We start from the raw sequence: 10,365 nt of genomic DNA on the forward strand, positions 1-10,365 counted from the left end.
GAATTTCATTCACATTTTGTGTATGAAAAACTATATTAAAATTTTTGCTTACACATACACATTTCATACATAAAAATTTGAGGTGATTTTTTAAGCCTTTGAGGAATTTTTTTTTAAAATAAATTTTTAAGAAAATATAAAATTGTTTTTCAAAAAGTTTAAAATAAATTTTTAATTTTTTTTTTTAGAAAATAAAATTATATTTAAAAAAAATAAAATTATTTAAAAAAAAATATATATTCTGAATATAAAATAAAAAAATGAAAAATATATGAAAATCCGTCATGTTTCGTAAAATATTGTTATGTTTTATAAATAAGAAAAACTATCATCACATTTCGTAAATATTTCTCCTTAACATGTATATATACCTAGTTTTCCCTAAAATGAAGGACAAAAACGTGCAATTTCTTCTTGCATTGGCTTATGTCAAGGATTGGACTTTCTGCAACTGACTTTTAGGCCCACTTTCTAGTAAAGCCGGGCGGTGTTGAAAATTTGTGTTGGTAGCAGCTTTTAGCTCCCGCATTTAAAACATGTCTAGAATTTCCAAACTATTTATGATTAATCGATCTTGGACAACTTAATACCGCTGTTGTAACTTCTTCTTCAATGGATTTTACAAGATAAAAATGAAACAATAGAAAGTGATGAGCAAGAGAAGAAGGAGATTCTTAAAGTCCTTAGATCTAAGGATGAAATTTGAATTCTGATCACCGGTAGAGCTTGAATTCCGTTCTCAAGTCTGGAATTTGAACTACTAAAATCAAACTTGGAGTAAAAAGTTGGGCCCTGTTACTCTCCGTTCAGGTACGAAGTTAAGCTTTTATAGTTCAAACTTCAAATCCAATTCAAAGTTGGCTAAACGTTAAATATTTTTTAAAAACTGAAAATATTTATAAGGTGCTCTTAGAATTGAGTATTTTTGCACTTTGACCGAAATTAGGCTTTTTTGCCACATTGGTGGATGGTTGTGCAAATATTTATTTAGGCCATCGTTTAGATTTCGTCCCTTACTTTTAGAAGTTGTGCAAATATAGCTCTAGGGATTGACAAAATATTAAATTATCATTTAACGTCTATTTTAGAACGTAATTGTAATGTTTACTCATAATATCTTCAATTTGCTCAAAAGAGATATTTAGATTATTATCTAAAAGGTATATAAGTTATAGATAAGTTAAAAGATGGTAATTTACTAAACAACTATAAAAAATAAAAATAAAAAGAGTAACCGGTCAAGATTTCTGGACTTCATTAGAGGTCAATTTTCATGTAAAGCATCGGTGAAGTTTGAACAGTGTATTGAAAACTTTGTATGTATGGGAAAAAGTTCTTTGAGAGAAACAAGTGTAGACATTTTTTATTGTAAGAAGTTTTCTTCTATTTTCAATAACTTTTATCTAAATTTTATAGGATAAGAATATGTTTTCTAAAGTGTATATACAAACATAATTTAGATTCTTATTTAGTTTTATACTGTTATTCAAAAAAATTGCCCGGCTAGATCGTTTACATAATTATTTTAGTTGTTTTGACTTATATTATAACTATAATACCATGCGACCATAATATCCATTTCTTTCCGAAATTAAAAATTTAAGTGGTACTTACAAAATTCGTAATCATCTTTCCACATATAAATGTATAATATATCATCCTGTCCTGCAATAATTTACAGAATAAATGACACTTCATATCAATTGATTGACATTAAAAAAAAAAAAAAAAAAAAAAGGAGGGATCAACTCCAATCATATTAAAAGCCATCAACATATACTAATACAGACGCGTAGCTAATTGTAAGAGAGAATCAAGATGTCAATGATGTTAACATGTTTGGAGCACCAGTTGAGCTTTATATTAAAAGATTAATTGTTTAATGTAACTTTGAGACTATTCTCTATCTTTCGAAAATAAAATTAATTTTGAGACTTGTCAGGCTTTTAGGAAGCTAAAAGGGATTTTTTTTTAAAAAAAAAAGTGTTAAGTTGATATATTTAGTAAAGCTTTTAGCAAAACGATAAGTGATTTTGAGTACTACACAAGCTATTTTTCAAAAGTTAAAAATAACAATTTTTTGAGAAGCGTTTTTAGAAATTTAGCCCATCATATTTTGTTGTTCTAATATTGATAAATATGATATTCAAACTAATTAGCAATCACAAACTATTTGTTTTTGTTAAATGTACTTCTGAAAAAATACTTTTGTAAATTAACCAAATTATAAAAGTTTGGCCATAAAAAGGAGGAAGAAGGAAAACAAAGGGTGCGTTTGGCATGATGAAAATTGTTTTTCTGAAAGTAAAAAAGGACAACCGGTGCACTAAGCTTCCAAAATGCGTGGAATCCGAAAAAGGATCGGACCACAAAAGTCTATTATATGCATCCTTACTTTGCATTTCTGCAATAGGTTGTTTTCACGGCTTGAACCCGTGACCTTCTAGACATATGGTAGCAACTTTATCAGTTAGGTCAAGACTCCCTTCTTTCTAAAAAAAGAAACAGCGTTCTTAAGTTCTTATGCTTGATGCGTAGACAGAAAATATTTAACCATAAACATTTGTATATAATCTAAGCAAATACTCGGAGGGTTCTATTGCTAAAAAGAATTGTTTGTCTGTAATATTAAAGAAAATGAGAAGGAAAGGCATGAATTGAATAAAGAAATATAAACTTCTTGAAAAGTATTCTTTTCGATTAAATTAAGTCTGTTTACTATTTTATTGTGCATCTATGTATTAGGAACATCTAATCTATTTTATGGTGTTTAAAGATTAGAAATGACTGTATAATTGTAGTACTAAAAGTTACGTTGAATATTTATACTACTGAGTTTTGTCGAATAGATCAAAAATATATACTATTAATATATCCATAACTTTACTTTACTTTTCTACTATATTAGAAGCATCTGTTGGTGCTTCTTTCGTTGTTCGTGTGTGGACCCCCCCTCCCACCAACATAAAAAAAAAACAGATCCTAAAAAAAATAGGCCCTAAAAAACAATTATAAAAAAAATTGTTGGCCCCATATTCAACAACATTCAGTATTAAAAAAATTGTGGGTCTCATATTAAACAACATCCAGTATTAAAAAAAAGTGGAACCCACTACATCCAAACTCACGGGAAAAAAAAGTGGACCCCATATTAACAAAATCAAGCAATATTAAAAAAAAAGTAAACCCCATATTTTTGGGCCCCATATTAAACAGGCCCTAAAAAAAATTGTGGGCCCCATATTCAACAACATCCAGTATTAAAAAAAAAATGGAACCCACCACATCCAAACTCACGGGAAAAAAAAGTGGACCCCATATTAACAAAATCAAGCAATATTGAAAAAAAAAGTGAATCCCATATTTAAAAAACAAACAATGTTAAAAAAAATGTGGGCCTCATATTAAACACGATGCGTATTCATAGCAAACACTAATATAATAAAGTTTTAAATACGGAGCACAAACTACAATGTTATATTAATCGTGTTTTGAACATAGTATCTCATATTGACAAAATCAAGCAATATATATAAAAAAATGAATCCCATATTAAAAAAATAAACAATGTCAAAAAAAAAGTGCAGACTTTGTATTCTTAGCAAACACTAATATAATAAAGTTTTAGATACGGAGGACAAATTATAATGTTATATCAATCATGTTTTGAACATAGTATATATAAAATAAAAATTGGGCCTCATATTAAACAGGCCCATAAAAAAATTGTAAAAAAAATAAATTGTGGGCCCCATATATATTGACCTCATACTAAACAACATCAAGCAATATATATAAAAAAAAAAAAAACGGAACCCACCATCTCCAAACTCACGGTAAAAAAAGTGGACCCCGTATTAACAAAATCAAGCAATATAAAAAAAAAAATTGAACCCCATACTCAAAAAAAATAATGTCAAAAAAGATTTCGTATTCGTAGTAAAAACTAATATAATAAATTTTTAGATACGGAGCACAAACTACAATGTTATATTAATCGTGTTTTGAACATAGTATATATATATATGCATAAAAATAATGCAAATTAATAATGTCCAAAAAAAAAAGTGCACCCCATATTAAAAAATCAAACAATATTCATGTAATTTCCAATGTATTTCATTAAGTCAATAATAATTGATTCATTACCGCGTACGTATCAATCCATTAGTGGGAGCAAATGAAATTATTGTACAGTAACATACTTAAAATACTTATATATTAAAATAAGATAGAATTTAATTACTTTTTCATTTTTTCCTTACTCTAATAAATGTGAAAATAATTGTGGGCCCCATATTAAACACCATGCGTATTTGTAGCAAACACTAATATAATAAAGTTATAAATACGGAGCACAAACTATAATGTTATATTAATCGTGTTTTGAACATAGTATCCCATATTGACAAAATCAAGCAATATATATATATAAAAAAAAAAGTGAATCCCATATTAAAAAAATAAACAATGTCAAAAAAAAAAAATGCAGACTTTGTATTCTTAGCAAATACTAATATAATAAAGTTTTAGATACGGAGCACAAATTACAATGTTATATCAATCGTGTTTTGAACATAGTGCAAACTAATAATGTCCAAAAGGGTGGGACCCATACTAAACGACACCAAGCAATATAAAAATAAAAATAAAAAAAGAAAAAACTATATAAAGCATGGGTTTAGACCCATGCTTCATCGTCCGTTATCCCTTTAAAAAAAAAGGAAGAAAAAAAGTGGAACTGACCACATCCAAACTCACGGGAAAAAAAAAGTGGAGCCCATATTAACATAATCAAGCAATATTAAAAAAAATGTGAATCCCATATTAATAAAACAAACAATGTTAAAAAATAAATGCTTAGAAAATCAAACAATTAAATCAATAATGATGGACTCTTTAGAATAAGGAAAAAATCAATTTCTACTTTGTTTCGTTTTAAACATGTAAAATTAATTTAATAATTTGAATTAGAATTATCTAAATCAAAATTTGATAAAAAATAATAAGTATTTTACACCGTTAAATTAATCGAATTAAAATTGAAAGTATCAACTGATGCTTAAATATTGCTATTGTTTTATCTCAAAGAGAGGAAAATAGTTTCTTTTTAAATAAGTCTTCTCTTTTAAAAAGTATTAATAAATTTTCGTAGCAAACACGAATAAAATAAAATTCTAGATACGGAGCACAAACTACAATGTTATATTAATCGTATTTTGAACATAGTCTCTATATATATATATATAGACTATGTTCAAAATACGATTAATATAACTACATATACATAGATACACTATAATCCATAGTGTTGGGCCCGTGCGCAGCACGGGCATAGGCCATCTAGTACTATTAAGAAGCATGAGTTCTCAAAAGAGATGTGAGCCCAACTAAACATTAGCCAATATTAAAAAAAAAAGTGTGGTCATATTAAACACCAACCAACCAATATTAAAAAAAAAAGGTGTGGGCCCAACTAAACATTAGTCAATATTTAAAAAAAAAGTGTGATTCCCATATTAAACACCAACCAACCAATATTAAAAAAAAATTATTATTAAGAAGCATGGGTTCACACCCAGCTCCGTCGTCCGTTTTCCATAAAAAAAAGGGTGTGAGCCTAACTAAACATTAGCCAATATTTAAAAAAAAAAGTGTGATCCCCATATTAAACACCAACCAACCAATATTTAAAAAAAAAATGAAACCCACCATCTCCAAACTCACGGGAAAAAAAGTGGATCCCATATTAACAAAATCAAGCAATATAAAGAGTGGATCCATCTTAACAAAATCAAGCAATATAAAACAAAAGTAAATCCCATATTAAAAAAAATAAACAATCTAAAAAAAAAAGTGCAGATTTTGTATCGTAATAAACACTAATATAATAAAGTTTTAGATACGGAGCACAAACTACAATGTTATATTAATCGTGTTTTGAACATAGTATCCCATATTGACAAAATCAAGCAATATAAAAAAAAAAAAGTGAATCCCATATTAAAAAAAATAAACAATGTAAAAAAAAAAGTGCAAACTTTGTATTCGTAGTAAACACTAATATAATAAAGTTTTAGATACGAAGCACAAACTACAATGTTATATTAATCGTGTTTTGAACATAGTATCCCATATTGAAAAAATCAAGCAATATAAAAAAAAGGTGAATCCCATATTAAAAAAACAAATAATGTCAAAAAAAAAAGTGGAGACTTTGCATTCGTAGCAAACACTAATATAATAAAGTTTTAGATACGGAGCACAAATTACAATGTTATATTAATCATGTTTTGAATATATATATATATATATATATATATATATATATATATATATATATATATATATATATATTATATGCATAAAAATAGTGCAAACTAATAATGTCCAAAAGGGTGAGCCCATATTAAACAATACCAAACACTATAAAAAAAAGTGTGGTCCCATATTAAACATCAACCAACCAATATTAAAAAAAAAAGTAAAAAAAGTGGAACCCACCATCGCCAAACTCACGGGGAAAAAAAAAGTGAACCCCATATTAACAAAATCATAATATAGAAGAGTGAGTTTTGCACAACGGATTGTCTCCGTTAAGCATTAAAAAAAAAGTATGGTCCCCATATTAAACACCAATCAATCAATATTAAAAAAATGAAACACCCCCCCCCCCCCATCTCCAAACTCACGGGAAAAAAAAATGGACCCCATATTAACAAAATCAAGCAATATAAAAAAAAGTGAATCTCATATTAAAAAAACAAACAATGTTAAAAAAAATATACAGACTTTGTATTCGGAGCAAACACTAATATAATAAAGTTTTAGATACGGAGCACAAACTACAATGTTATATTAATCGTGTTTTGAACACGGTATCCCATTTTGACAAAATCAAGCAATATATTAAAAAAGTGAATCACATATTAAAAAAACAACAATGTCAAAAAAAAAAGTGGAGACTTTGTATTCGTAACAAACACTAATATTATAAAGTTTTAAATAAGGAGCACAAACTACAATGTTATATTAATCATGTTTTGAACATAATATATATATATATATATATATATATATATATATATATATATATATATGTGTGTGTGTGTGTGTGTGTGTGTGTATATATATTATATGCATAAAAATATTGCAAACTAATAATGTCCACAAGGGTGGGTCCCATACTAAACATCACTAAGCAATATAGAAAAAAAAGTGTGGTCCCCATATTAAACACCAACCAACCAATATTAAAAAAAAAAAAAAAGGTGGAACCTACCATCTCTAAACTCACGGGAAAAAAAAAGTGAACCTCATATTAACAAAATCAAACAATATAAAAAAAAAGTGAATCCCATATTAAAAAACAAACAATGTCAAAAAAATGCAGTGAATTAACAAAATCAAGCAATATCTAAAAAAAAAAATGAACTCCATATTAAAAAAAATATAATGTTAAAAAAAAGTGCAGACTTTGTATTCGTAGCAATCACTAATATAATAAAGTTTTAGATACAGATCACAAACTATAATGTTATTTAATCGTATTTTAAACATTGTATATGTATATATATTATATGCATAAACATGGTGCAAACTAATAATGTCAAAAAAAAAAAAGTGCACCCCATACTAAACAACATCAAGCAATATTAAAAAAAAAAAGGCGGAACCCACCATCGTCAAACTCACGATAAAAAAAATGGACCCCATATTAACAAAATCAAGCATTATAAAAAAAAAAGTGAACCCCATACTAAAAAAAAAAAAATGTCAAAAAAAGTTGCAAACTTTGTATTCGTAGTAAACACTAATACAATAGAGTTTTAGATACGGCGTACAAACTACAATGTTATATTAATCGTGTTATGAACATAGTATATATATATATATATATTTAGTGTAAATTATTAGTGTCAAAAAAAAAAGTGAACCCCATATTAAAAATCAAACAATATTTATGTAAGTTCCAAAGTATCTCATTAAGTCAGTAATGATGGATTCATTGTCACGTGCGTATCAATCCATTAGTGGGAGCAAATGAAATTGCTTTTCTTCAAAAGGTTAAGTAGTCAAACCATACAATTTTTTTTTTTATATTAGCCTGAGATCTAATCTAGATATTAAACTGTTGTATTTGCTATTTCGCCATGTAATTTATTTGTCATGTTTACTAAAATAAATATACTTAAAATATTTATATTTTAAAATAAGATAGAAATTAATTACTTTTTTTATTTTTATTCTTACTCTAATAAATGTGAAAAGAGATTAATGTTGTAAAAAATATATCAAATGAAGATCAAATAATGAATAAGGTAAATTAGTCAAATTCTAATTCTAATCAACGCTTTCTTAAAAAAAACCATGCAAAAGACAACATGACAAGTAAAATGAGCTAAATCGAGAATATTACCAAAAATTAAAAAATATTATTTCTTCATTTAAATAGAAAATCAATTTCTACTTTATTTCGCTTTAAACATGTAAAATTAATTTAATAATTTGAATTAGAATTGTCCAAATCAAAATTTGATAAAAAATAATAAGTATTTTACACCTTTAAATTAATCGAATTAAAATTGAAAGTATCAAACTATCAACTGATGCTTAAATATTGCTATTGTTTTATATCAAAGAGAGGAAAATACAAGTCTTCTCTTTAAAAAATATTAATAAATTTGTTGATTTTGTATTGGTAGCAAGCATTAATATAATGAAGTTTTAGATACGGAGCACAAACTACAATGTTATATTAATCGTGTTTTGACCGTAATATATATATATATATAATCACTATTCAAAGATAACTATATACACATAAATGCATTATAATCTAAAGTGTTAGGCCCGTGCGCAGCACGGGCATAGGCCGTCTAGTAAGAAGAGAAAGTAAGGTATCAGGTATAGGTTAAGAAAGCGCTAAGCAAGTACTGATGCTCCGATATATATATATCCTCTCGATTGAATTTTTTCTTACCAGTAATTAGTTGATTTTGACTGGAATCTATTGTACCTTTTGGTTTTTGATGCATTAAATAAAGGAAGATTTAATTGGAAGAGCAATTTGAAAAAAAATTGAACTAATATTATGACAGAATGTCTAAAAACTCAGTTGTTGTGGTGTATATTATTTGTGGATAAAGTTGTGCCCCTTTCAAACACCATAAGTATTTAGATCTTCTTTAAAAAAATGCAAAGTATAAAAAATCAATTCGATTGCCTCAGGATATATTTTCTTTAGGAATTCACCTTCGATAATGTGATTATTTTAGTCTTTCCAATTCTTCTTTTTAAATCTCTAGCAACTCGTTAATGGGAACATACATTTTCTTGTAGCCTCGAGTCACTTTATTCAAAATACAGATGACTTAGTACTTGGATGATCAATATTCTTCACTTTTGAATGATGTAATAGTCAACAAATTGAGTATTGACAATTCGAGAAGAATGACTCGTATGGAAGAGGAGACCAAAACGCATTTGGGTTACCAGAATCCTCAATTAATTGAATAAATAGTTTGGGTGGGTACTTAAAGAATTAAAAAATGGAGAGGTTTCTAACCAGCCAACTTTGATGTATTTTAATATTATTTTAGATTTAAAATAATTAGATTTTAAAATATCAAAAAAAAAAAAACTTATGCTATATTTTTTGTCGCGCCTTAAATTAGTTGTGCTTTTCTAGATCCAATGTTCTTACATGTGTCTAATTAACATTCGTTTCATAAACCAATATTTTCTTGTTGTTTTGAGGTTATTGCCTAATTTTTTTTAAACATGGACTACTTTTTTGTTAGACTTTGGAAAGTGGATGCAACTTAATATATAAAAGGTAACAAATTTTTTAAAGTAATTAAATAGCTCGGATCAAGAGAATATCTTGTTAAGTCTCTTCAAGTTTGACCCCACCACTCACTTATAAATAATGATGTGTGAGCAAGCAATAGTTATTGCTATCATTCCTATTGCATAATCAACATGGACAATAAGATTAGGTTTATCCTAGCCGCAATTGCCATCAGAGAAGAAAAGAAAAGGGAAAAGGGGGTGCAAAATGGATTGAAGAGATCCAAAGAGAGACTAGGCGTCTTGAAGCTTTAAAGAAAGAGGAAGTGAGAAGGACGGAGCAGCGTAAGTTGAAGGAATTGCGAATTGTCCTTTATTTAGATATGGAAGCTGGCGATGCAGACCAAATGATAAATAGTCTCATCAAGATGGATATGAAAGAGTTTCAACAATATAGTAAAGGGGGGAACGTAGAAGGTGTGAAGCTTGTGGGGATGGAGGGCTATTGGAGTTCGGGATGGGGTAGGTGTATTGGAGGGCGGGGAGAAAATGAAATAACTACTTGTGAAACTT

Source organism: Lycium barbarum, chromosome 3 (assembly GCF_019175385.1).
Source record: "Lycium barbarum isolate Lr01 chromosome 3, ASM1917538v2, whole genome shotgun sequence".
NCBI lineage: Eukaryota > Viridiplantae > Streptophyta > Magnoliopsida > Solanales > Solanaceae > Lycium > Lycium barbarum.